The 27,723-nt window shown below is 38.9% G+C and overlaps 2 pseudogenes; both read left to right on the top strand.

Moving 5' to 3' along the window:
• Positions 1–21,182, top strand: part of LOC148553991 (uncharacterized) — a 31,334-nt pseudogene extending 10,152 nt beyond the window's left edge.
• A 6,095-nt stretch (positions 21,183–27,277) lies between these two features.
• LOC148553990 (small nucleolar RNA R71) lies at positions 27,278–27,379 on the top strand (annotated as a pseudogene).
• The last annotated feature ends 344 nt before the right edge of the window (positions 27,380–27,723 follow it).

The following is a 27,723-nucleotide window of genomic DNA, read 5'->3' as shown; positions in this document are numbered from 1 at the left end:
AAGATCCAACCAAGCATTTTGTCAAACACTTGGTGGGTGTATAAGGAAAGCATATTAAAATTGCAAGAAATATAAATCTACCAACTATCAATTGCAAGAAAAGTAAATCACAACTCAAATCAACATCAAAAGAACATCAAACATCAAATCTCATTAAAGAAAAATCCAAACCCAACAAGTGCATCCATGAATATAAAAGAAGCATAAAAGTAAAATTAACATGAGAACTAAGAGAATCAAGTAGTAAGAACAAGAAATTGTAGAAGAAACAATATGAAAACATGTAATTAAATCTAGATCTAAGATGGAAATTAACCTAACCTAATTCTAGAGAGGAGAGTGAGCTTCTCTCTCTAGAAACTAACCTACATGATGCTAATGCTACAAACAATTGCTCCTCCTTTGCCCAAGCTTGAATTCTGCATGAAATAGCATTAGAAATGAGTTGGGATGGGCCCAAAGTGCTTCAGAAATCGCTGGGGGGCGATTTCACATTAGTGGGCCACGTGCTCAATCGGCGCGCACGCGTACATGGCGCGTGCGCGCCCCTTAACGCGAAGCAACATATAGCAAAGTTTATATCATTTCGAAGCCCCGGATGTTATCTTTCCAACGCAACTGAAACCGCCTCATTTGGACCTCTGTAGCTCAAGCTATGGTCGATTGAGTGCAAAGAGGTCGGACTTAACAGCTTTACGGTTCCTTCATTTCTTCATGAGTTCTCCCACTTTGCATGCTTTTCTCCTCACTTCTTCCATCTAATACTTGCCCTATGAACCTGAAATCACTCAACAAATATATCAAGGCATCGAATGGAATTAAAGTGAATTAAAATTACCAATTTTAGGGCCTGAAAAGCATGTTTTCACATTTAAGCACAATTCAAGGGAGAATTACAAAACCATGCTATTTTATGGAATAAATGTGAGAAAAGGTGATAAAATTCCCCAAATTAAGCACAAGATAAACCACAAAATCGGGGTTTATCAGTGTGCGCCCAATCTAAATGAGGGTGAAGCTCCTGCAGTTCATCCCCTTGATGATCCTACTCAAAATGCCACAGACAATGTCGAACCTTCCAGATCAGAGAATGCTGCGCCTTTGGTTCTAGCCTCTACCACAAAGACCCTAATCTCCCTATACCTCGGCTGAATTGGTGTCTCGAGAAGTTCCCAACGAAGTCATGGATTAGTCGTCTAAGAGATGTATAATCAAGCTGGTGGTTCAGTGATCTCCTGTTACAGACTCACACTGAACCCATGTAGAATGAAGATGAGTGTCACGGATCATCCCATTCATAAGGTTGAAGAACGAAGATACATCTTAGAATAGAGTCACACACGAATTGAATAGAATAGTAGTACTTTTATTAATCCATGAAAATCAGCAGAGCTCCTAACCTTAACCTTAGGAGGTTAGTAACTCATACTGTACATAATAGTGTTCAAAAATAATGGGGGAGGAAGAAGATCCTAAACATGGTGGATCTTCTCCTATATATACTAATCTAATGACTAGGGATTACAGAAATAAGATATACTAAGTTGATAGTGCAAAAATCCACTTCTGGAGCCCACTTGGTGAGTGTTTGGGATAAGCTTAAGTGTTTCCCACGTTCTAATGTCCCTTAGGGGCGTTGAACGCTGGCTAGGGACCCCCTTTTGGGCGTTAAACTCCAGTTTCTCCCCAGTGGGCGCTGGACGCTAGGAATAGGACTGGTGGCTGGCGTTGAACGCCAGTTTTGGATCTTCATTTCCAAAACAAAGTATAGATTATTATATATTTTTGGAAAGCCCTAGATGTTAGCTTTTCATAGCCGTTGAGATCGTTTCATTTGGACCTCTGTAGCTCCAGAAAATCTCCTTCGAGTGCACAGAGGTCAGATCTTGACAGCATCTACAGTGCTTTCTCTGTCTCTGAAACAGACTTTTGCTCCAACTCCTCAATTTTAGCTAGAAAATACCTGAAATCACCATAAAACACACAAACTCAAAGTAGAGTCCAAAAATGTGAATTTTTCACTAAAACCTATAAAAACTTAATAAAACTTAAACAAAACATAATGAAAACTATATGAAAATAATGCCAAAAAGTGTATAAAATATCCGCTCATCAGCACTACACCAACCTTTGAATTTCAACTTTGATCTCTCAACCATAATAAAACTTGAATGTCAATTCCAACCACTAACCATCTCCCTTATGCTCTTAAAGCCACAAAGAGCTCTAAGTTGACCATCCGTCTCAAGCCAACCATATTCAAGCAGAATAAGAAAGCTTAGGGATAAGAGATTTACCTACTTGAATGAAAGAATAGATGGTGATGGCTTGGAGAGAGGTGTTTCCAATGGTCTTGCAAGTTCCACTCCTTTGTTCTCTTCTTGATTTACCTCCACCTTTTGGCTACTTTCATCCAATTCAATCTCTTACCAAGGGTATGGGAGGTTGTGCACATTCTTATATGACCTCTATTTCATGTCCAATAGGAGAGGATTCAACAAAATCATTGAGGTGATTAGTTAGTGTAGATAAAAAATCATCAATAATTGAATCCATTTCTTGATCAACCTCTCCAAACTCTTCAACAATGATATTCTTTGGAGGTGGTACATGATGAGCGGATATTTTATACGCTTTTTGGGGTTAATTTCATATAGTTTTTAGTATGTTTTAGTTAGTTTTTAGTTTATTTTCATTAGTTTTTAGGAAAAATTCATATTTATGGATTTTACTATGAGTTGTGTGTTTTTCTGTAATTTTAGGTATTTTTCTGGCTGAAATTGAGGGAGCTGAGCAAAAATCTGATTCAGGCTGAAAAAGGACTGCTGATGCTGTTGGATTCTGACCTCCCTGCACTCAAAGTGAATTTTCTGGAGCTAAAGAACTCGAAATTACGTGCTTCCAATTGCGTTGGAAAGTAGACATCCAGGGCTTTCCAGCAATATATAATAGTCCATACTTTGCTCAAGGATAGATGACGTAAACTGGCGTTCAACGCCAGTTCTCTGCCCAATTCTGGCGTCCAGCGCCAGAAAAGGATTAAAAGTTGGAGTTCAACACCAGAAATGGATCCAAACCTGGCGTTGAACGCCCAAAATGGCCTTATGCACGTGAATTGCTTAAGTCTCAGCCCCAGCACACACCAAGTGGGCCCCAGAAGTGGATCTCTATACCATCTGCTATAGTTTACTCATTTTTCTGTAAACCTAGGCTACTAGTTTAGTATTTAAACAACTTTTAGGGACTTATTTTGTACCTCATGACATTTAGATCAAAACTTTGTACTCTTTGACGGCATGAGTCTCTAAACCCCATTGTTGGGGGTGAGGAGCTCTGCTGTGTCTCGATGAATTAATGCAAGTATTTCTGTTTTCCATTCAAACATGCGTGTTCCTATCTAAGATATCCATTCGCGCCTAACTATGGAGAAGGTGATGATCAGTGACACTCATCACCTTCCTCAATCCATGAATGTGTGTCTGACAATCACCTCCGTTCTACATCAGATTGAATGAATATCTCTTAGATTCCTTAATCAGAATCTCCGTGGTATAAGCTAGATTGATGGCGGTATTCATGAGAATCCGGAAAGTCTAAACCTTGTCTGTGGTATTCCGAGTAGGATTCAGGGATTGAATGACTGTGACGAGCTTCAAACTCGTGAGTGCTGGGCATAGTGACAGACGCAAAAGGAGGGTGAATCCTATTCCAGCATGATCGGGAACCTCAGATGATTAGCCGTGCTGTGACAGAGCATTTGGACCATTTTCACAAGAGGAGGGGATGTAACCATTGACAACGGTGATGCCCCAACACACAGCTTGCCATAGAAGGACGTGCGTGCATGAATCAGAGAACAGAGGAAAGCAGAGATTCAGAAGACAAAGCATCTCCAAAACTCCAACATATTCTCCATTACTGCATAACAAGTAACTTTTAACCCATGCTCTCTTGTTCATTCGCAATTCAATTGATAAATATAATTGACTTCCTGACTAAGAATTGCAAAATAACCATAGATTGCTTCAAACCAACAATCTCCGTGGGATTCGACCCTTACTCACGTAAGGTATTACTTGGACGACCCAGTACACTTGCTGGTTAGTGGTACGAGTTGTGAAAAGTGTGATTCACAATTCGTACACCAAGTTTTTGGCGCCGCTGCCGGGGAAAGAAAGAGCAATGAATTTTACATAATCAAAGTGTAATCACAATTTCTGCGCACCAAGTTTTTGGCGCCGTTGCCGGGGATTGTTCGTGTTTGGACAACTAACGGTTTATTTTGTTGCTTAGATTAGGAAAAATTTCCCTTTTTAGTTTAGAGTCTCTTATTATTGTCGTGTTAAAATTTTAGAATCCTTATTTTCTTTTTTAAAATCTTTTTCAAAAAAAATTTTTCTATTAAATCCTGTGCCAAACTTTAAGTTTGGTGTTTTCTTGTTGATTTTTCTGTGTTTTTCAAAAATTTTAGTTTGGTTTTCTAAAAATTTTAAGTTTGGTGTTCTTCCTTCATGTTCTTGTGTTCTTGTGAGTCTTCGAAGTGTTCTTGAGTTTTCCTTGTGTCTTGATCTTAAAATTTTTAAGTTTGGTGTTCCTTGGTGTTTTCCCTCCAAAATTTTCGAAAACTAGGAGCATTAGATCTAAAAATTTTAAATCTTGTGCTATTTTATTGTTTTTCTCTTTCCTCACTAAATTCAAAAATATCTTTTCTCTCTATTTCTAAAACAAATTTTCGAAATTTATTTCTAAAATTCAGATTTTTTTTTCAAAATTTAAAATCTTTTTCAAATCATATCTTTTTCAAAATAATATTTCCTAACCACTTCCTCTCTCCTCAATTTTTCGAAAATCTTCACCATTTTTATTTATCTTTATCTTATTTTCAAAAATAAATAAATAAATAAATAAATAAATAAAAATATTTTCTCTATTTTACATCATCTCCCTTTCTCCATCATGGACCTAAGCAGAAATGAACAGTCCAGGAGGACTCTGGGGTCATATTCTAACCCCTCTACTACTTCATATGGGAGTAGCATCTGCATACCCTCCATTGGAGTCAGTAGCTTTGAGTTGAATCCTCAACTCATTATCATGGTGCAGCAAAGTTGCCAGTATTCCGGTCTTTCACAGGAAGAACCTACAGAGTTTCTGGCACAGTTTCTACAGATTGCTGACACAGTACATGATAAAGAAATAGATCAGGATGTCTACAGACTATTACTGTTTCCATTTGCTGTAAAAGATCAAGCTAAGAGGTGGTTGAATAACCAACCTAAGGCCAGCATAAGGACATGGAAACAGCTGACAGAAAAATTCCTGAATCAATACTTTCCCCCAAAACGAATGACACAGCTAAGGCTGGACATCCAAGGCTTTAAACAAGGAGATAGTGAATCTCTTTATGATGCCTGGGAGAGATACAGAGAGATGCTACGAAAATGCCCTTCTGAAATATTTTCAGAGTGGGTTCAGTTAGACATCTTCTATTATGGGCTTGCTGAAGGAGCTCAGATGTCTCTAGATTACTCAGCTGGTGGATCTATCCACATGAGAAAGACAATTGAAGAGGCTCAAGAGCTCATTGATACAGTTGCCAAGAATCAGCATCTGTACCTAAGCAGTGACCCTTCCATGAAAGAAGAGGTTAAAACAGCAACTGCTGAACTCAATCCTGTAAAACAAGCTGCTGAATTTAATCAGCAACTGGACTTTCTAACAAAGCAGTTAGCCGAATTCAAAGATAGACTACAAGAGACAAGGATGTCTAATATACATATGGAAGAACAGTTTAAGCAAACAAAGCAGCAGCTGTCAAGGCAAATAATAGAAGAATGCCAAGCAGTTCAATTAAGAAGTGGGAAAACATTAAATACCCCACCTCAAGGAAGCAAAAAGCTAAGAAATGAGCAAACCACCCAACATTCACCTGAGGACAGTAAGAGCCCAGGGAAAAGTAATTTTGGAACCAAAACGCCAGAAATTTGGTGGAAGGCTGGCGCTGAACGCCCAGACCATGCTCAGGACTGGCGTTCAATGCCAGAAACAAGGCAGGACTGGCGTTCAACGCCAGAAATAGGCAAGGATCTGGCGTTGAACGCCCAAAATGGGCAAGATTTGGCGCTGAACGCCCAAAATGGGCACAATTCTGGCGTTCAGACGCCAGGAACAGACAAGGAGCTGGCGTCCAATTTCACTCCAGCTTTTAACCCTGGCATTCAATTGCCAGTAAGGGATCAGACACACACAAATGCTGATAACAACCCCTCTAAGAAGGCCTCTTCAACCACTTCTGTAGGCAATAAACCTACAGCAACTAAGGTTGAGGAATATAAAGCAAAGATACCTTATCCTCAAAAACTCCAGAAAGAGGAGCAGGATAAGCAATTTGCTCGCTTTGCAGATTACCTCAGGACTCTTGAAATAAAGATTCCATTTGCAGAAGCACTTGAGCAAATACCTTCTTATGCCAAGTTCATGAAAGAGATCTTGAGTCATAAAAAGGATTGGAGAGAAATAGAAAGAGTTCTCCTCACTGAAGAATGCAGTGCAGTCATTCTAAAGAGCTTTCCTGAAAAGCTTAAAGACCCTGGGAGTTTTCTGATACCATGCATATTAGAAGGTAATTGCACCAAGACAGCTTTATGCGATCTTGGGGCAAGCATCAACCTAATACCTGCATCCACTATCAGAAAGCTTGGTTTAACTGAAGAAGTTAAACCAACCCGGATATGTCTCCAACTTGCTGATGGCTCCACTAAATACCCATCAGGCGTGATTGAAGACATGATTGTCAGGGTTGGGCCATTCGCCTTTCCCACTGACTTCGTTGTGCTAGAAATGGAGGAGCACAAGAGTGCTACTCTCATTCTAGGAAGACCCTTCCTAGCGACTGGACGATCCCTCATTGACGTCCAACAGGGGGAAATAACCCTGAGAGTCAATGATGATGAGTTTAAGTTGAACGCTGTCAAAGCCATGCAGCATCCAGACACATCAACAGACTGCATGAAAGTTGATCTTATTGACTCCTTGGTAGAAGAGATCAACATGGCTGAGAGTCTCGAATCAGAGTTGGAAGACATCTTTAAAGATGTTCAGCCTGATTTGGAGGATTCAGAGGACATGAAAGAGCCTCTGAAATCTCTTCTGGAAGAGGAAAAACCTCCTAAACCCGAGCTCAAGCCATTACCACCATCCTTGAAATATGCATTTCTGGGAGAAGGTGACACTTTTCCAGTGATCATAAGCTCTGCTTTAAATTCACAGGAAGAGGAAGCACTTATTCAAGTGCTAAGGACACACAAGACAGCTCTTGGGTGGTCCATAGGTGACCTTAAGGGCATAAGCCCAGCTAGATGCATGCACAAAATCTTATTGGAGGATAATGCTAAACCAGTGGTTCAACCACAGAGACGGCTAAATCCAGCCATGAAGGAAGTGGTGCAGAAAGAGGTCACCAAATTACTAGAGGCTGGGATTATTTATCCTATTTCTGATAGCCCCTGGGTGAGCCCTGTCCAAGTCGTCCCAAAAAAGGGAGGCATGACAGTGATTCATAATGAAAAAAATGAACTGGTTCCCACAAGAACAGTTACAGGGTGGCGCATGTGTATTGACTACAGAAGGCTCAATACAGCCACCAGAAAGGATCATTTTCCTTTACCATTCATAGACCAGATGCTAGAAAGACTAGCAGGTCATGATTATTACTGCTTTTTAGATGGCTACTCAGGCTATAACCAGATTGCAGTAGATCCTCAGGATCAAGAGAAAACAACATTCACATGTCCATCTGGAGTGTTTGCTTATAGAAGGATGCCATTTGGGCTGTGTAATGCGCCTGCAACCTTCCAGAGATGCATGCTCTCTATTTTCTCTGATATGGTGGAAAAATTTCTGGAAGTCTTCATGGATGACTTCTCAGTATATGGAGACTCATTCAGCTCCTGTCTTGATCACCTGAAACTTGTTCTAAAAAGATGCCAAGAGACCAACCTAGTTTTAAACTGGGAAAAATGTCACTTCATGGTGACTGAAGGGATTGTTCTTGGGCATAAAATCTCAAACAAGGGAATAGAGGTGGATCAAGCAAAAATAGAGGTAATTGAAAAATTACCACCACCTGCCAATGTTAAGGCAATCAGAAGCTTTTTGGGGCATGCAGGATTCTATAGGAGGTTTATAAAGGATTTTTCAAAAATCGCAAAACCTCTAAGCAATCTGCTAGCTGCTGATACGCCATTTGTGTTTGACACAGAGTGCCTGCAGGCGTTTGAAACACTGAAATCTAAGCTGGTCACAGCACCAGTTATTTCTGCACCAGACTGGACATTACCATTTGAGCTAATGTGTGATGCCAGTGATCACACCATTGGTGCAGTGTTGGGACAGAGGCATGACAAGCTTCAGCACGTTATTTATTACGCTAGTCGCATTCTAAATGATGCCCAGAAAAATTACACAACCACAGAAAAAGAATTACTTGCAGTGGTTTACGCCATTGACAAGTTCAGATCATACTTAGTAGGATCAAAAGTGATTGTGTATACTGATCATGCTACCCTTAAATATCTACTCACAAAGCAGGATTCAAAACCCAGGCTCATCAGATGGGTGTTGTTTCTGCAAGAGTTTGATATAGAAATAAGAGACAGAAAAGGGACAGAAAACCAAGTGGCTGATCATCTGTCCCGGATAGAGCCAGTAGAAGGGACACCCCTCCCCTCTCTTGAGATCTCTGAGACTTTTCCGGATGAGCATTTATTTGCCATTCAGGAAACACCATGGTTTGCCGATATTGCAAACTATAAAGCTTCAAGGTTCATACCCAAGGAGTACAACAGGATACAAAAGAAAAAATTAATTACTGATGCAAAGTACTACTTGTGGGATGAACCTTATCTCTTTAAGAGATGTGCAGACGGAATAATTCGTAGGTGTGTGCCTAGAGAAGAAGCACAGAGGATCCTGTGGCATTGCCACGGATCTCAATATGGAGGCCATTTCGGAGGTGAGCGAACAGCCACCAAGGTCCTCCAATGTGGCTTCTATTGGCCCACACTCTATAAAGATTCCCAAGAGTTTGTACGTAACTGTGACAGTTGCCAAAGAGCTGGTAATCTGCCCCATGGTTACGCCATGCCTCAACAAGGAATCTTGGAAATTGAGTTGTTTGACGTATGGGGAATTGACTTTATGGGACCTTTCCCACCATCATACTCAAAAACTTATATTCTGGTGGCAGTTGACTATGTATCAAAATGGGTTGAGGCCATTGCCACACCCACCAATGATACTAAAATAGTGCTGAAGTTCCTCTAGAAACATATCTTTAGCAGGTTTGGTGTCCCTAAAGTACTCATCAGTGATGGGGCACTCACTTCTGCAATAAACAGCTTTACTCTGCCATGGTTCGGTATGGAATTCGCCATAAGGTGGCTACTCCATATCATCCACAAACTAATGGGCAAGCTGAAGTCTCTAACAGAGAATTAAAGAGAATCCTAGAATGGACAGTAAGTACCCGTAGAAAGGATTGGGCATGGAGCTTCGATGATGCTCTGTGGGCTTACAGAACAGCATTCAAGACCCCTATAGGGACCTCTCCATACCAACTTATGTATGGTAAGGCATGTCACCTGCCCGTGGAACTGGAACATAAAGCCTACTGGGCAACCAGATTCCTAAACTTTGATGCCAAATTAGTAGGAGAAAAAAAATTGCTCCAGCTAAATGAGCTAGAGGAATTCAAATTCACAGCTTTCGAAAATGCTAAGCTTTATAAAGAGAAATAAAAAAAGTGGCATGACAGAAAGCTGTCATCTAGAATCTTTGAGCCAGGACAGAAGGTTCTGCTGTTCAACTCTAGACTCAGGCTATTCCCCGGGAAATTGAAATCCCGGTGGAGGGGACCATACGTGATTACAAGTGTATCACCATATGGTTATGTGGAGCTTCAAGATATCGATTCTAATAAGAGGTTCATTGTCAATGGACAGAGAATCAAACACTATCTTGAAGGCAGCATTGAGCAAGAGTGCTCAAGGCTGAAGCTAGACTAAAAGCTCAGCAAGGTCCAGCTAAAGACAATAAAGAAGCGCTTGCTGGGAGGCAACCCAGCCATGGGGCATCAATCCTCTAAGAATTTTTCCCTATTTCTATTTTTATTTTTATTTGTTTATATAGAGTTCATTGATGACAAGGTAAAGAATCAATTGCATAAGTTCACAGGGTTACAGAAGGAATCTGCACACAAAACAGAGAAAAAGAGCTCACTGGCAAGAAAACGCCAGTAAGAGCCTATTTTGGGCGTTCAGCGCCCAAAAGGGGCAGCCAGTGGGTGCTGAACGCCAGTAAGGGTAGCAATCTGGCGTTCAACGCCAGAAAAGGGCAACAACTGGGCCAGGAGATCAGCATTTGAGCGTTGAACGCCCAAAACAGGCAGTGTTTGGGCGTTCAAACGCCAGGATGGCAGGGAGGAGGCAAACTCATCTTTCTTCATATTTTTTCATTCTAATCTTGATTTTCATACTTCAATTCATGATTTCTTGCATAAACATGTTAAGAACCCTGATTTCTAAAATCCCTAATTTCTAAAAATCCTACTTTAAAAATATCAAATGTATCTTAATCCATAAGCACCAAGTCTCTTTGCAAATTCAATCCAACTCTTTTCAAATCCTATTTTCAAAACAAATCTAATTTTTTCCAACTAATATCTTTTTCAAATCTCCACATTATCTTTTTCAAAATCTAGATTTATCTTTTTCAAAAATCTTTCATATCTTTTTAATTTTAAACTATATCCTCTCTTATCATATCTTCTATCTTATCTTTTCCAAATCAATCTTTTTATCATATCTTTATCTCTTTTTTCGAAAACCCACCCTCCCTCCCTTTAAATTTGAGTTCGGCCTCCCTCCCCTCCCATCAACAATTGCACCTAGCTCTCCTTCTTTCCCTCTCCTTTCTTTTCTTTTGCTTAAGGACAAGCAAACCTCTAAGTTTGGTGTGTTTATCCGTGATCACTAATATCATGGCTCCTAAAGGAAAACAACCCACTCCAAGAGGCAAGAAAGAGAGCGTTCCAAAACCACTTTGGAATCAAGGGAAGTTCTTATCTAAAGAACATTCAGACCATTATAATAAAATAATGGGTCTGAGATCAGTGATCCCGGAAGTTAGATTCGATCTGAAAGAAGATGAATATCTGGAGATCCAGGAGCAAATTCAAATCAGGAACTGGGAAGTCCTAGCTAATCCTGAAACGAAAGTGGGAAGGAATATGATCCAGGAGTTCTATGCTAATATGTGGCAGACTGACAAGCAAAAACTATTTGGAACTGTTTTCTATAAATATCGGACCATGGTCAGAGGAAAGATTGTTCATACCAATCTTGACAAGATCAGAGAGATCTTAAAGCTATCTCAGCTGAACTCTACAAAATTGCTAACAAAAATTCTAAAGAAGCCAGGTTGGCTTATCCAAACGTGATTTCTCTGCTCTGCAAGGACGCTGGGGTAAGGATGGGAATAACTGAGTATATCTCAGTTGAGAAACCAATCACCAAAGTATCAATGGAAAAATAACAAGCGCAGGATGATCCTACCAAGAAGAAAACACAGTAATCTCTCCCAGAAATCCCTCAATCTGAATACTGGGAGTATCTTGAGACGTCTGTTACCAAGATACGGGAAGCTATGGAACAAATAATGAAAGAACAGAAGGAGCACAGTCAAATTCTCACCTATATGTTTAAAGAACAAGAGGAGCAAGGGCGTGACTTGAGGGACTTGAAGCGCCAGAAGTTATCTCTTGAAGGACCAAGCACCCCAAAGATCAGAGGAACACCCGTTTCCCAGAACTAAGGTTGTTAAATTCCAATTTCTGCTTTAACTCTGTGATAGTGTCGTTATAGAAGTTCACCTTAGGAGTCATATAGTAGTAATTAGTATCTATTTTGATTTTATCTCCAATTAAGCCATAGTTTATTTTTCTCATCATCAGCAAACATGAATAAAATAGTAGATCTTTTGAATAAGAGGCAATAAAATTTCGAGTTTTAATAAGGGAAATTCTAATTAGTTACATGTGGTGGCAATACTTTCTGTCTTCTGAATGAATGCTTGAACCGTGCATATGTCTTTTGAATTTGTTGTTTAAGACTGTTAAATATGTTGGCTCTTGAAAGAATGGTGAACATGAGACATGTTATTGATAATCTGAAAAATCATAAAAATGATTCTTGAAGCAAGAAAAAGCAGCAAAAAAAAAAAGAGAAAAGCAGAAAAAGCCAATAGCCCTTAAAATCAAAAGGCAAGGGTAATAAAAAAGGATCCCAAGGCTTTGAGCATCAGTGGATAGGAGGGCCTAAGGGAATAAAATCCTGGCCTAAGCGGCTAAATCAAGCTGTCCCTAACCATGTGCTTGTGGCGTGAAGGTGTCAAGTGAAAACTTGAGACTGAGCGGTTAAAGTCAAGGTCCAAAGCAGAAAGAAGAGTGTGCTTAAGAACTCTGGACACCTCTAATTGGGGACTTTAGCAAAGCTGAGTCACAATCCAAAGGGTTCACCCAATTATGTGTCTGTGGCATTTATGTATCCGGTGGTAATACTGGAAAACAAAGTGCTTAGGGCCACGGCCAAGACTCATGAAATAGCTGTGTTCAAGAATCATCATACTAAAATAGGAGAATCAATAACACTATCTAAATTCTAAGTTCTTATAGATGCCAATCACTCTGAGCTTCAATGGATAAAGTGAGATGCCAAAAATGTTCGGAAGCAAAAAGCTACTAGTCCCGCTCATCTAATTAGAATCTGAGCTTCACTCAAAAACTCTGAGATATTATTGCTTCTCAAACTATTAGTCTTCTATTTTATTTGTCTAGTTGCTTGAGGACAAGCAACAGTTTAAGTTTGGTGTTGTGATGAGCGGATATTTTATACGCTTTTTGGGGTTAATTTCATATAGTTTTTAGTATGTTTTAGTTAGTTTTTAGTTTATTTTCATTAGTTTTTAGGAAAAATTCATATTTCTGGACTTTACTATGAGTTGTATGTTTTTCTGTAATTTCAGGTATTTTTCTGGCTGAAATTGAGGGAGCTGAGCAAAAATCTGATTCAGGCTGAAAAAGGACTGCTGATGTTGTTGGATTCTGACCTCCCTTCACTCAAAGTGAATTTTCTGGAGCTACAGAACTCGAAATGGCGTGCTTTCAATTGCGTTGGAAAGTAGACATCCAGGGCTTTCCAGAAATATATAATAATCCATACTTTGCTCAAGGATAGATGACGTAAATTGGCATTCAACGCCAGTTCTCTGCCCAATTCTGGCGTCCAGCGCCAGAAAAGGATTAAAATTTGGAGTTCAACGCCAGAAATGGATCCAAACCTGGCATTGAACGCCCAAAATGGCCTTATGCACGTGAATTGCTTAAGTCTCAGCCCCAGCACACACCAAGTGGGCCCCAGAAGTGGATCTCTATACTATCTGCTATAGTTTACTCATTTTTCTGTAAACCTAGGCTACTAGTTTAGTATTTAAACAACTTTTAGAGACTTATTTTGTATCTCATGACATTTAGATCAAAACTTTGTACTCTTTGACGGCATGAGTCTCTAAACCCCATTGTTGGGGGTGAGGAGCTCTGCTGTGTCTCGATGAATTAATGCAAGTATTTCTGTTTTCCATTCAAACATGCGTGTTCCTATCTAAGATATCCATTCACGCCTAACTATGGAGAAGGTGATGATCAGTGACACTCATCACCTTCCTCAATCCATGAACGTGTGTCTGACAATCACCTCCGTTCTACATCAAATTGAATGAATATCTTTTAGATTCCTTAATCAGAATCTCCATGGTATAAGCTAGATTGATGGCGGCATTCATGAGAATCCGGAAAGTTTAAACCTTGTCTGTGGTATTCTGAGTAGGATTCAGGGATTGAATGACTATGACGAGCTTCAAACTCGTGAGTGCTGGGCGTAGTGACAGACGCAAAAGGAGGGTGAATCCTATTCCAGCATGATCGGGAACCTCAGATGATTAGCCGTGCTGTGACAGAGCATTTGGACCATTTTCACAAGAGGAGGGGATGTAACCATTGACAACGGTGATGCCCCAACACACAGCTTGCCATAGAAGGACGTGCGTGCATGAATCAGAGAAAAAAGAAAAGCAGAGATTCAGAAGACAAAGCATCTCCAAAACTCCAACATATTCTCCATTACTGCATAACAAGTAACTTTTAACCCATGCTCTCTTGTTCATTCGCAATTCAACTGATAAATATAATTGACTTCCTGACTAAGAATTGCAAAATAACCATAAATTGCTTCAAACCAACAATCTCCATGGGATTCGACCCTTACTCACGTAAGGTATTACTTGGATGACCCAGTGCACTTGCTGGTTAGTGGTACGAGTTGTGAAAAGTGTGATTCACAATTCGTGCACCAGTACACTAGCCTCCTCAACATCAATTTCGAGCTTCTCAGAAAGGGGATCTATAACTTTTGGTTCCCATGGACTTTCAATATCTCCTAAGTCTTCAGCCACTTCTTCCTCTTCAACAATTACAGCTTCCTCTAATTGTTCCAATACAAAGTCTCATTCCTCATTTTTCACCGGAGTTTCTAACCTCTTTTTCATGCTCCACTCTTCATTTGATTCTTCACATGTGACCATGGGAGTGCTTTAAGTGTCTAAGAGTTGTGAGATTAAGTTGCTTGCTACCTTGGTCAAGGTAGCCATGGATTCATCTTGCCTCCTTAGAGCTTCAAGTCTCTCTTAAACAATGGTGCGACATTCTCTTAGCTCTTAGATATATGAAATGAGAGTGTCATTCATGAGTGTTTGAAGTGGATATGAGGGTTCATTATTTGGGAGAAATGGTTCATAATAGAAAAGTGATTCATCTTGGTAAAGGCATGGAGATTGTGTATATGGAGGTGGTTCTTGGGGGTAATTATGTTGGAATTGTTGTGGTTCTATGTATGGTTCATATGGCTCATATGGTTGTTGGTATAATGGATATGGGTTAGGATCATATGGAGGTGTTTGATGGTATGAGACTTGTGAGTATGGTGGTTGAGGGCTATATTGAAGAGGGGGTTCATAGGTATATGGTGGTTGTGGTTGATAACCACAAGGAGGTCCACCATAACCATTAAATTGGTATGCATCATAGAATGGCTCATGCTCATAGTACATTGGAGGATGTTGTTTCCATGAAGATTGGTCATATTCTTGAGACTCCTCCACCTTTGATTTTTTCATCCTTGATGCATGCTCTTATTGTAATTTCCATTTCCTACAACATAGTTAGAACCAAACTCATAGCTAAAATGGTGAGAATTCATAGTAGGAATAGAAAATAAAAATGAACACTAATAAGAAATAAGCAAACAAAGTCCTAAAACTAGCAAAACTAACAATCAATCCAAAAATCAAGCTATTCACAATATTAACATATATACAATAACCAATAACAAGGCACACATTTGCAATTCTCCGATAACGGTGCCAAAATCGGTTAGGAAATTTCACAAAATACTTCCGTTGATAGTATAGTTCCAAACCAACAATTAACCTACAATCAAAGTTAAATTTGTTTGTCACTTAAGTCAAACCTAATAAAAACTGAGAGTATTTAAACTTCGGGTAGTCTCTTAAGAAATTGCAGGGAAGTGTGCATATTATTAGTTATGAGGTATTTTTTGGATTTTGGAATGATGAGCAAGAAACGTAAATAATAAGAAAATAAGCTATCAACTAAGAAAGGTCTTGGCAAGAGGTGAGAATTGGAATTCCTATCCTCATTATCATCCTCAATTGTGATGGTAGTTGTCTTTTTCTCTCACTTAGTTATCCTCTAACAATTGAAAGAAAGTCAAGTGAGCAAAGTTAACTCTAGTTCACAAGTCCTAATCAAAGATTAACTTTAGTGGAATTTAAGCTAACTAGAAATTCTCAATCACCAATCAACAAAAGAATTTGATAACTCAAGAGTCTCCAATTACTCAACCCAAGTCAAGAATACAAAATTCAACTCTAAAATCCAACCAAGCATTTTATCAAACACTTGGAAGGCATAAAAGGAAAGCATAGTAAATTAGCAAGAAATAATAAAATCTAAACTACCCAATGCAAGAAAACAATAATAACAACTTAATTAAGCATTAATAAACAAAGAAACATCAAATTGCATTAATAGAAAATGGAAATCCAACAAGAGTCATGAACATAAAAGTAACAAAATAAAGGAAATAGCAAATAAAAATAAAAGAACAAAGATGTAAGAACAATAAATTGCAAGGGAACTAAATCAAAGCAACAATTAAAATCTTAACCTAAGAGAAATCTAACCTAAATCTACCCTAATTCTAGAGAGAAGAGAGAGCTTCTCTCTCTAGAATTCTAATCTAAAACATGGTAAAAACCTAAACTATGACTACTTCCTTCATCCCCCTTCAATTCTTCGGTTCAACAGCATCAGAAATGAGTTGATCTGGGCCTCAATGAGCTCAGAAATTGCCCCCAACGTGTTTCTTTAATGAAGTCACGTGACAAGTGTCACGTGTATACATGGGTTACGCGTACAAGTCGCTTGACAAACCTCTGGTCATGCGTACGCGTGGGTCACCCGTATGTGTGACTGGGAAGACTTCCAAAACTTTATTTCTTCATGAATTCTCCACTTTTTTACATGCTTTTTCTTCATTTCTTCAATCCAATCTTTGCCTTCTAAACTTGAAAGCACTTAACAAATACATCAAGATATCGAATAGAATTAAAGTAATAAAATTTAGCAATTTTAGGGCCTAAAAAGTATGTTTTTACTTTTAAGCAAAATTTAGGTGAAATTCACAAAACCATGCTATTTCATTGAATAAATGTGAGAAAAGTTGATAAAATCCACCAAATTCAACACAAGATAAACCATAAAATTGTGATTTATCAAGTTGCTAGTGTCAGATTCTCGCTTACAGCGAGAAACATTGGCTCACCATCCATTGGTTCATCACCTCCTCGGCTCACTGACCTGCAAATCACCATAACGAAAGCAATATAAAAAATAATTTGTGCAACTTTTTGAGATAAATAATTATTTTTAAACAAAAAGTGTTAATAAATTATTACTTATTTCTACAGTGGCAATAGGGCTCTATGGGGCGGGGACCCCTTTTCCATCCCTGTCCCTATTTAGTAAAACGTCCCTCATTTCTGTCTATCTTCAACACAGGTTCCCATTTATTTTTTTCGCGAGGAAGGCAGATACCGGTGGATATCCATGGATATTAAGCTTCAAAAAAATTGAAAAAATTAACACAATCATAATTCCTTGAGCTCGGTGTCTTGGAGTCTGCTTTTCTTTTGTCAGTCGCTGCTTCTTCTAACCCACCACTGTCATGCTCGTCGCCTGGCCTCTGTCTCTGGTGCACTTTTGTCCCTTTGCTCAGAAGTTAGAACAAAGGTTTATAATTCTGCTAGTGCTACTTAGATTGGTTTATTTGTTTTTGTTTGAATTTTTCGTTCTTGGTTCTTTGTTCTTCAATTTAGGATTCTACTGCTGTTAGTGCTGTGCAGATTGAATTATTGAATGATTAGCTATGTTCATTACTACTGTGCAGTATTGTACGCTGTTTTGTTGCCTTTGTTTTGTGTTGTGCTAAAAATAATTTAGCTGAAATTATGCTCATTGTTAATCTTTGAAAAATCTTATTAGTCTTCGTTAAAATTATGTTGAAATTATGTTGAAAATTATGCTTATTGTTTCTGCTCATTGTTAATCTTTGTTAAAATTATGTTGAAAGTTATTGAGCGTAGTAAAACTACTTTAACTAATAATGGTTAGCAGCAACTCAAACTAAAAAGTCTGGAATGTTGTCTTAATACCTCAAGAATAGTTAACAAGGGTATATGTATAAATAGGGATTAGTTTGTTAGACCTTTGTGATTCTTTTTATTTTGTAAAACGTTTCTTACTTAAACAAAAATACTCCATTAGTTCATCAGGATTTCCTTTTCTTTTTCCCGCTACTAGTTCTTGTTTTCATTATCACTTATTCTTGTTGTTCTATATTACTTAGTATTAGCAGTCTTTATTTTCTCTTTCAAAGTATGCTGAAAATTATGTTGAAATTATGCTCATTGATATTGCTCACTATTAATCTTTGTTAAAATTATGCTGAAACTTTGTTAAAACTTGTTAGTCTTTGGATATCAGTTTTTTGTTATTTGACTTTTGAATTTGTATTAAGATAAGATCATAAGCCTTATATTGATATAGTATTTTAAATTTGAGTGATATTTTAAGATTTATATTAAACTATAGTTATATTTTAGTATGCTTATTTATATTTTATTCATTATTTTATTATAAACAGTTTTTCTGGTTGAACTACGGTTGAACCAATTAGACTAGTAAATTAGTGAACTAGTAACTAGAACGGTTTGATGACTGGTTCGGTTTTCAAAACCTTGGTAATGGACACAAACTTGAATAATTAGTTATTGCAGATTTAAATATTATACACATCATTAAAAAAACTATTAAACATACACTTACATAAAGATATTTAAGTAATTTTTTGTGGGAATGTTATAAATCCCCGTGGGATGGGTATCTCAATCCCCGCCCCGTCTCCATTTATTTGCGGGTTCGGGTCCCTGACCCATGGAGATTTTGTGGATCCCTATTAGCTCTCCCTCGTGGGTAATTTCCGTGGATATATGTGGATGCGAGTTTTTTTTCGTCCCTACTTATTTCATACTGGAAGGGAATGAAAATTTGAATATCTATTATATTATATTACAATTGAATTTCTGTACTGATGCACGAAAATCTGTATCGCTAAAAATTTCCCTCGACAAGTATACCGAATTGTTGTCAAGTAAAAACTCAGAATAGAGTGAGGTCAAATCCCACAGGGATTGATTGGTTGAGCAACTTTAATTAGAAGAGTGTTCTAGTTGAACTAAGCAAAATTGAATTGAGAATTGCAAAAAATTTAAATGGCGGAAAACGTAAATAGCAAGGAATGTAAATAACTGAAAATAAATTGCAGAATGTAAGGAGCAGAAATTAAATTGCAGAAACTTAAATGGGAATGGGGATGATTGAGCATAAATGTAAACATCAAAAATTAAAGAATGGGAGAGATCAGAATGGGGAGGTTCATTGGGCTTAGGAGATATTGCATTCTCCGGATCAAGTTCATTCTCATCACTTCCTCAATCAATGCATTCATCGATATTCTTGGCAATCTTAGGTGATTGGATCCCAATGTCTTAGCAATCCAGTCTTTCTAAGCTTGAACAATTACCCAATGTCTTGATTTAATTGCTCATGGGAAGAGATGAAGTACGATCACTGATTAGACCACATCTTTTTCTAGATCAAAGTATTGGTAGGATTACATGTCAATATATCCATCCAACCCCCAACCCAGTCCAACATGAGAAAGCATTTCTAGCATGATTTCCTCATTCCTCTTTCAAGGTTCCGAGAAAATCCAAGTATGAACAATTTCTCTTTCGAGACAATTGTTCAATTGGATGGAGATTGAAAGCTTTCAAGCAAAATCAAGAAAAAAGAAAGAGAAAGAAAAATAAAAACTATTATTGATCCATTGAATTACAACAGAGCTCCCTAACCCAATGAAGAGGGGTTTAGTTGTTCAAAGCTCTGGGAATGGAAATTGAAATTGAAAAGTGTATTGCAAAAGTAAACTAAATTTACAGAGAGTGTTTACAATCCTAGATCCCTAGGTTTCCAATCTCCTTTCTAACTCAAACTCTCTGCTATTTATACACTTTCTTCCTTCAGTCTTCAAGTCTTTGGACTGGGCTTTAACCTTTGTTGAAGCAGTTAAAGTGGCTCTCAATGACGTTAAGAAGGGACGTTGGCAAACTAACGTTCATACTCTGCATGGGTGCCCAATTGTAATAAAGCTGGCATCAACATTGGTGATCAACGTTTACAAGAAAACGTTGAGTCAAACATTCTTTTGAAAAAGGATTGAGCGTTGCCACTAACATTTGACTCAATGTTGGTGCACCAACGTTCGTTCATCCACGCGTGCACGTCGCCCACGTGTACGTGTCAAAACAGCATTTTGCGCTTATGCGTTGCTCACGCGTTCGCGTGATTGGTTAAAATTCACGTTCACGCCTACGCATCATCGACGCGTACGCGTCACAGCAAATTTTTGAACTCCAGATTTGAAATTTTTATCGCAGGCGTTGGACCCAACATTGGTTCACCAACGTTACCTCCAACGTTGCACACTTGTGCGTATGCACACTGCCTTGTGCATGCGCACACTTGAACTTTTTCTTCTTGTGCGTATGCACACAATGCCGTGCGTACGCACACAATGCAATTTTCTCAACTCCAACTTTGAGTCTCATCGAAGATGTTGGAGGTAATCTTGGTGAGCCAACGTTCCCTCCAACGTTGCACCCCTTTTTGTAAGAACGTTGCCAGCAACGTTGGCGAGCCAACTTTGGCCACCAACATTGCACTTTATACCCATTTAGAACGTTGCCTAGCAATGTTGGTGAGCCAACTTTGGCCACCAACGTTGCATGACCCTCTTCCTTAACGTTTGAGGCAACGTTGCTTCCCTTGCCTCTTCCTTGCCGTTCCTCTGGTTCTTTCCACCTATCATCAAGCAAATCTAGCATAAATCTCATGAAAATGCATCAATTTAACCATGTTTGATTGAATCAAGACATGCATGAAATTCTCATCCAATTACTTACTTATTGCTTAAGAAAGTGCATGAAACCTAATGAAAACAGATGAAAAAGGCTTGTGAAACTAGCCTAAGATGCCTTGGCATCACAACACCAAACTTAAATCTTACTTGTTCCCAAGCAAGCAGTAAAACATAAGATGAATAATTGAAAACAGAGAGGAATATAAGTCCTTATTGGGAAGCAATAGATCTTGGTTCATGGGGTTTTATGCAGGATATATTTGCAGCTCAACTTTTATTAGTTTCCAAGTGTGAGATGTCATTCTAAGTGCTAACTAAGGTGCTGTTATGGAGCCTTGTTATTCATTGATCCTTGGTGTTTGATTTTTTTTTTTTTTTTTTGCTTTTCTTTTGCTTAGAAACTTATTCCTTATTTGCAGCTCAGTGTTCTATGTTGAGGCAGCCTTTTAGATAAGTTTTCAGTCAACACTCCCGACCCAGTTGGCTCAAGGTGTTGGGTGATGAAGCACCCTTCAGACTTACTAACTCAAGCCTCTCCTCTACACATGCAAACCATAGGCACTTGGCTCACAATTCATCCTAAAGACATTGATGCCCAGCACCTCTTTGGGTCACTAAATGCCTTGTAACTAGGGTGCTATTGATAGTGGACTTTTGGTTGATAATCTCGGATTAGTTAACCCAAGTTACCAAGTGTTAAAACACTCCTTAGAACCTAATCATCCAAGCAGATCCTAGTACAGAAACATCACAGGCATGTGTCTTAAGGTTCAAGTTATTGGTGACTAGCTTATTTACTTGTTTCTTTTCTTTTTGTTGCCAACGTTGGTGCTGGCCGTTGGTGGCCCAACTTTGCCACCAACGTTGGCTTTTCTTCTTTTCTTTCTTGTTATTTCTTTCTTCCAAGGATAATTATTCACTAAGGCTTCACACACAGCAACTAATATTCATGCTTAAAAGGGACATTCTACCTTTCATCCTTATTAGTGAACTAGCTAAACAATCAAACATGTACCACCATTTAACCTTATTATATTTCCTACCAACTTGAACAATTACTCCTTCTGTGTCAAACATTTTCTTTTATTCAATCGAAAGGCAAAGGGAACAAGACATACATTCAAGCAGGATGAAATTGAAATAGGCACTTAGGTTAGAACACTTATATAAAAATTAAAGATGCAAACAACAGAATTCAAATGAAGGTAAGCTAATCAACACGACACATTTAACTTCCAATTAAAACTCTTCAAAGTAGAAACAGTTAAGTAACAACACAACCTCTTGGTATCTTCTTGCTTAATTTTGCGTCATCCTCCTTAACTATTGCATTCTCCTTGATGGTGATGCACAGTCCTTCCCAGAAGCTGAATGACTTCCTGCAATGATATTGAAAGTTGCTTGCTCCCCAAGCACTTGAGAGATTGTTGGCATGCATGTATGCTTGTAGGCTTCTGAACATAGATTGGTATGTGAACACCAAACTTAGTTCCTTGCCTTATGCAGCAAATTGAGTAAATATAGAAACTTCAAGTGCTTTTATTAAGAAAATAAACTATGAATCTAGAAATTAAGCAGTTGTTAAGCAGTCTCTCTGATTGTTTGGAGCTAGTGACTAATCATGTTGAGGGTTGCAATGTGTTCTTAATGAAATCTTTGGTGGAACACCAAACTTAGCATCCCATATTCACCCTTGAATTATTTTGGTGGCAACACCAAACTTAGCTCCTTGCAATACAGAGAAATCTATTTAACTCTTTTATTGAAATAACTCAAGAAAAGGAAATTACCTCTGGTTGGGTTGCCTCCCAACAAGCGCTCTTTTAATGTCACTAGCTTGACAGTTATCTTATCAGTTGAGCTTGTACTTCATCTTGGGGCTTTCACCCATATTGCCCAGATAGTATTTGAGCCTTTGTCCATTCACAGTAAAGGTTTCCTGTGAAATTTCTTCCATAATTTCTATGTGTCCATAAGGTGAGACCTTGGTGATAAGAAAGGGTCCTGACCACCTTGACTTTAGCTTTCCAGGAAAAGCTTTAGCTTGGAGTTGTAGAGGAGGACTCTCTGTCCCTCTTCAAAGTTTCTTGGTGCCAAATTGAGGTCATGCTTTTTCTTTACCCTTTCCTTATAAATTTTGGCACTTTCATAGGCTTGGGACCTGAATTCTTCCAATTCTTGTAGTTGTAGGATCCTTCTTTCACCAGCAGCATTGTTGTCAAAGTTCAGTAGCTTGAGAACCCAGAATGCTTTGTGTTCCAGCTCCACTTATAGATAACAAGCCTTTCCATACGCCAATTGGAACGGAGACAGTCCAATGGGTGTCTTGAAAGCTGTCCTATATGCCCAAAGAGCATCATCCAACTTCTTCGACCAGTCTTTTCTTGAAGTTCCCACAGTTTTTTCAAGAATTCTTTTCAGTTCTCTGTTGGATATCTCTGTCTGCCCACTTGTTTGGGAGTGATAAGGTGTGGCAACCTTATGCTTAACTCCTTATCTCAAGAGGAGAGTCTCTAGTGGTCTATTACAAAAATGGCTTCCTCCATCACTGATTAGAGCTCTAAGAACTCCAAACCGGCTGAAGATATTCTTCCTGAGAAAGTTCATCACTACTTTGTTATCGTTTGTTGGAGTTGCAATGGCCTCCACCCACTTGGATACATAGTCTACTGCTACCAAAATATACTTGTTTGAGTATGAGGTTGGGAATGGTCCCATGAAATCAATCCCCCATACGTCAAATAGTTCAAGCTCTAGGATGAAGTGTTATGGCATCTCATTTCTTTTGGGCAAGTTTCCAGCTCTCTGGCATTCATTACAACTCTTCACTAGTTCTTTTGCATCCTTGAAGATAGTGAGCCAAAAGAATCCACACTGTAACACTTTGGCTGTAGTCCTTTCTCCTCTAAAGTGTCCTCCATAGCAAGAACCATGACAATTTCATAAGACTTCCTGTCCTTCTTCCTCTGAGATGCATCTTCTAAGTATTCCATCTGAACATTTCTTGAAGAGGTATGGTTCATCCCAGATGAAATACCTGGCATCATTGATGAGCTTTCTCTTCTGATGTTTGTTGATCTCCAAAGGGAACTCCCAATGGCCTTAAAATTTGCAATGTCCGCAAACCAGGGTGCCTTTTGAACCAACATCAATTGTTCAACAGGAAAATATTCATTCACACACAGATCATGTGTGTTGCCTTCTTCACAAGGGATTCTTGACAAATGATCTGCTACCTTGTTCTCTACTCCCTTCCGATCTTTAATCTCAATATTGAACTCCTGAAGCAGTAGTATCCACGTTATCAATCTTGGTTTCGACTCTTGTTTGGCAAGTAGATACTTCAGTGCTACATGATCAGTAAAAATAATCACTTTAGAGCTAATGAGATATGATCTAAATTTATCAAATGCAAATACTATTGCTAGTAATTCCTTTTTAGTGGTGGTGTAATTCCTTTGGGTCTCATTGAGGATCTTGCTGGCATAGTATATAACATGCACCAAATTGTCTTTTCTTTGTACTAACACTGCCCCAATAGCAAAATATGATGCATCACACATCAGCTCGAAAGGTAGATCCCAGTTAGGTGGGGCAATGATAGGTGTTGAGGAAAGTTTTCTTTTTAGATTTTCAAAAGCAAGCAGGCATTCTTGATCAAACACAAAAGGTGCTTCAGAGACAAGTAAGTTATTCAAAGGTTTGGCAATTTTTGAAAATTCTTTAATAAACCTTCTGTAGAATCCAGCATGTCCCAAGAAACTCCTAATTGCTTTGACATTACTAGGTGGAGGTAATTTCTCAATTACTTCCACCTCTATGCCTTTATTAGAGATTTTGTGGCCAAGGACTATCCCTTCTGTTACCATAAAATGGCATTTCTCCCAGTTTAAGACTAGGTTAGTATCTTGGCATCTCTTTAGCAACAAGGCAAGGTGATACAAGCAGTTTGGGAAGGAATCACCAAACACTGAAAATTCATCCATAAAGATTTCAATAAATTTTTCAATCATGTTTGAGAAGATGGACAACATGCATCTTTGGAAAGTGGCAGGTGCATTGCACAATCCAAAGGGCATGCGTCTATAAGCAAAGACCCCATATGGGCAAGTGAAAGATGTTTTCTCCTGGTCTTTTGGGTCAACTACAATCTGGTTATAGCCTGAGTAACTATCCAGGAAGCAGTAGTATGCATGACCTGCAAGCCTCTCCAGCATCTGGTTCATGAAGGGTAGTGGAAAATGGTCCTTTCTTGTGGCCTCATTGAGCTTTCTGTAATCAATACACATTCTTCATCCCGTGACGGTTCTTGTAGGGATGAATTCATTCCTTTTATTAGGCATCACAGTGATGCCTCCTTTCTTGGGGACCACTTGGACATGGTTCACCCATGGGCTATCTGAAATGGGGTAAATTACCCCTGCCTGCCATAGCTTCATGACCTCCTTTTGTACCACTTCTTTCATGACCAGATTCAACCTTCTTTGGGGTTGAATGGAGGGCTTGGAATCATCTTCCAACAGAATCTTATGCATACACATGGAGGGGCTTATCCCTTTTAAATCAGCAAGGGTCCATCCAATGGCATTTTGGTGCATTTGCAGCACCTTGATTAGCTCCTTCTCTTGTTCTTGACTGAGAGCAGAATTAATGATCACTAGGTAACTTTCATCACTTTTCATGTATGCATACTTGAGGGTGGGGGGAAGTGCTTTCAGTTCAAGTTTTGGGGCTTCATTCCCTTCCCTCTTTTCCTCTGATGTGCTTGGAATGGGTACTTCAGTTGGTTGGATTGATGCAGCTTCATTGGTTGATAGAGGTTCTTCATCAGGCACTTCCTCAAGTTCTTCTTTTTCAAGAGTTTCTTGTACCAAAGCCTCCACTGCATCCAACCTCATGCATTCTCCCAGTGATTCCTGTGGGTAACTCATGGCTTTGAACACATTGAATACCATTTTCTCATCATGTAATCTAAGAACCAGTTTTCCTTTTTGGACATCGATGATAGCTCCAACTGTTGCTAGGAATGGTCTTCCCTGAATGATTGAAGCCTTGTTTCTTCTTTCACATCCAACACCACAAAGTCTGCTAGGAAGATGAAGTCTCCCACCTTCACCAGCAAATCTTCCACTACTCCATGAGGAAATTTAAATGATCGGTCTGCTAATTGAAGTGCCATTCTTGTTGGTTTGGCTTCCTCAATCTTCATTCTCTTCATCATTGCTAAGGACATCAGATTTATGCTAGCTCCCAAGTCACATAAAGCTTTTTCCACTGTGATTTCTCCTATGATACATGGGATTTGGAAGCTCCCAGGGTCCTTCAGTTTTTGGGGTAGCTTATGTTGAATAATAGCACTACACTCCTCGGTTAACACCACAGTTTCATCATTTCTCCAGCTCCTCTTCTTGGTCATTAACTCCTTCAAAAACTTGGTATAGATTGGCATTTGTTCTAATGATTCAGCAAAAGGGATATTGATTTGGAGTCTCTTAAAAACTTTCAAGAATCTGGAGAACTGGTTGTCCTTTTCATTCTTCTTTAATCGCTGAGGGTAAGGAGCTTTTGGAACATATGGCCTCAAGACTTCTTTTTCTTCTGGTAAATTGGAAGCAGCTATTCGTGCTTCTTCCTTGTCACTTAGGCTTTCATCTACTTCCCTCCCTTGGGTTTCCTTTGAGGTCTCTTTCAGTTCCTTTCCACTCTTGAGTGTGATAGCCTTGCATTCCTCCCTTGAGTTTGTCTTTGTGGCACTACAGGGATTATGGCTAGGGACTTGCTTGGACAGGTATCCAATCTGTACTTCAAGTTTCTTGATGGCAACATTTTGGTTTTGCATATTGGATCTCACCTCCTCCTTCAAATCTTGCATGTCTTTAGACTCTTTACAAAGTTCTCCAAGTATGGCCTCAATCCGGGATAGTCTATCCTCAGATGGTGGTGGTATGTTGGAATTGGGAGGCTGAGAATGGCTATTTTAGGCTTGATATGGAGGCTGAAAAGAGTTGTTGTGTGGGGCTTGGTATGGTCTTTGGTTAGTTTATTGGTAGGTGGAGTTGTAAGGTCTATGATCTTGGTTCTGGGTTTGCTGGTTTTCTCACCCAAAATTTGGGTGGTTCTTCCAACCAGGGTTATAGGTTTTGGAGTGTGGATCATAGGTTTGTCTTGATGAGTTTCCAACATAATTGACTTGCTCCCAATCACCTCCTTCCTCTGCATTGAACTCGTCTTGAGCTGGTGGTTGAGTATTGACTGTTGCAACTTGATTCCTCTCCATCTGCTTGGTGAGGTCTGTCAATTGCTTAGTGATTAGCTTATTTTGAGCTAGCAATGCATCCATGTGATTCAGATCTATCACCCCTCTATTGGTGCTTCTATAAGAGGCATAGAAGTATTCATTATTGGCTACAGTTTCTATGACATCGATGGCCTCTTTAATTGTCTTTTTCTTGTTGAGAGATCCTCCTGAAGTGATCTAAGGCCTTCTTTGATTCTTGTGACAATCCTTCATAGAAAATGTGCAGCTGTACCCATTCATTGAACATATCTGAAGGGCACTTTCTTGTCAATTCCTTGTATCTCTCACATGCATCATAGAAAGTTTCACGATCTTGTTGTCTAAATGTTTGTACCTCATTCCTCAATCTGTTAACTCTTTGGGGAGGGTAAAATCTTGCCAAGAACTTCTTCACCACATCTTCTCAAGTTCTCAAACTCTCCTTTGGAAAGGATTCTAGCCACTTTGAAGCTTTATCCCTAAGAGAAAAGGGAAACAAAAGCAATCTATAAGTGTTAGGATGAACACCATTGGACTTCACAGTATCACATATTCTCAAGAATGTGGTTAGATGTTGGTTGGGGTCTTTGATGAGTGATTTTATGCCGGTGTAGAATTTATCAAATGAAATCTCGTTGCAAGTATAGTTTCTAAACCAACAATAATCATTTCATACAAAAATTTGGTTGTCAAAAGTAACAAACCCCTATAAAA

The sequence above is a fragment of the Arachis ipaensis genome, chromosome B7 (assembly GCF_059453495.1).
Source record: "Arachis ipaensis isolate K30076 ecotype BB chromosome B7, ASM5945349v1, whole genome shotgun sequence".
NCBI lineage: Eukaryota > Viridiplantae > Streptophyta > Magnoliopsida > Fabales > Fabaceae > Arachis > Arachis ipaensis.
Note: the sequence above shows the minus strand (reverse complement) of the source record. Positions and strands in the feature narration are given on the sequence as shown.